Consider the following 1,473-nt stretch of genomic DNA (forward strand, 5'->3'; position numbering starts at 1 on the left):
AATACGTTCCTGAAATTTTCATTACTTGTTTGCTTTATTTGCGAATATCTTCAAAGAGAAGACACAAAGAACAAAAACACATAAACACTTTTTTTTTATTTTTCCAATCTGAATCGATTGAGACTAAAAAGAAGTCAATCGGTTCAGTTGTTACTTAAATATTGGTCTGAGAAAATCTCCCAACTTTTTAATTGCATGAATTTCGCGTATAAGATGCACAATGTGCTCGCGCAGTTCGAGCGCAACTTCGTTGCGCGTGAACTTGGCGCGAGGCACTACCGTGCCTCTTGATCAAAATCCATTAGAAAATTTTTTCGGCCAAATTCGAAGTCATGCGACACGTAATATTAATCTGACATCTAAGCAATTCGCGGAATCTTTTTTACAATGAATTAAGGAGGTTTGGGACTGTTAATCAGGGGGGAAAAGGGAATCAGATGATACCTACTTTATCGACATTTATACAATTTACATTTGGCAACAACGCAAAATTTATAAGTATGCGTATAATCTTGATTATGGCACGTTATAGGTAGAAGGACAAATTTCTGACAAAAAAACAATATTAACACAAAGTAAAATGTTCAGAAATTGGAAAAAAAACAAAACAATGTCTAGTAGTTCTAGTAAAGCTTTAAAAGAGAAATATCCAGTAGATGGAAATTGAATAATAAACTTAATAAATAAACAGTTTATGGAGCCGTTTCGCAGGATGTCTTGCGGAAAATATGTCTTATATGTGTGTACACATATAAGTAAATTCACGTTTTTCACGTGTTTTTTCGAATTGAAATTTCAATTCATAAATTCATATAGGATGCTAGTTTTGCATCTCATATATGATAGTCCCTGAATACCCCCCCTAATTGATTAAAATATAGACAAACTTCAGCTAGACAAACTCCAAGTGCCTCGGTGGCCTAACAGGGAAGGCGACGGCCCGGAAAGCCGGAGATTCCAGGTTCGATTCCTGGCTGAGGAGTTTTTTTCGCAATATTTTAATCAATTAGGGGGGGTATTCAGGGACTATCATATATGAGATGCAAAACTAGCATCCTATATGAATTTATGAATTGAAATTTCAATTTGAAAAAACACGTAAAAAACGTGAATTTACTTATATGTGTACACACATATAAGACATATTTTACGCAAGACATCCTGCGAAACGGCTCCATAGACTGTTTATTTATTAAGTTTAATAGACTTCATGAGCCAGAGGACGATACTCATATTCAATATTAATTTTGAATAATAAATTTGAAACACATGGCTGATAACAAGAAATGTTCGAAGTGTACAAACTAGTTATTACTTCAAAATATTGTAGAAGAAGGTAGTAACACTCGATGTTGATTTATTGGTTCTAAAAGTAAAGAACCAATCACGTTCGAGTGCTATAAGGCAGCTTGTTCTGCTCAGTACTCTATACAGTAAATGACCAGCTGATTGCACTGTTGCCACGTTTTCGTC

The 1,473-nt window shown here is 34.6% G+C and overlaps 1 non-coding gene across 1 annotated transcript; it reads left to right on the forward strand.

Annotated features, from left to right (window-relative positions):
• The first annotated feature begins 909 nt into the window (after positions 1 to 909).
• On the forward strand, positions 910 to 982 carry Trnas-gga. The gene has a single exon. It is a non-coding gene; the product is annotated as a tRNA-Ser (tRNA).
• Positions 983 to 1,473: the final 491 nt, after the last annotated feature.

The sequence above is a fragment of the Pseudomyrmex gracilis genome, unplaced genomic scaffold (genome assembly GCF_002006095.1).
Source record: "Pseudomyrmex gracilis isolate BER0280 unplaced genomic scaffold, ASM200609v1 scaffold_1957, whole genome shotgun sequence".
Taxonomy (NCBI): Eukaryota; Metazoa; Arthropoda; class Insecta; order Hymenoptera; family Formicidae; genus Pseudomyrmex; species Pseudomyrmex gracilis.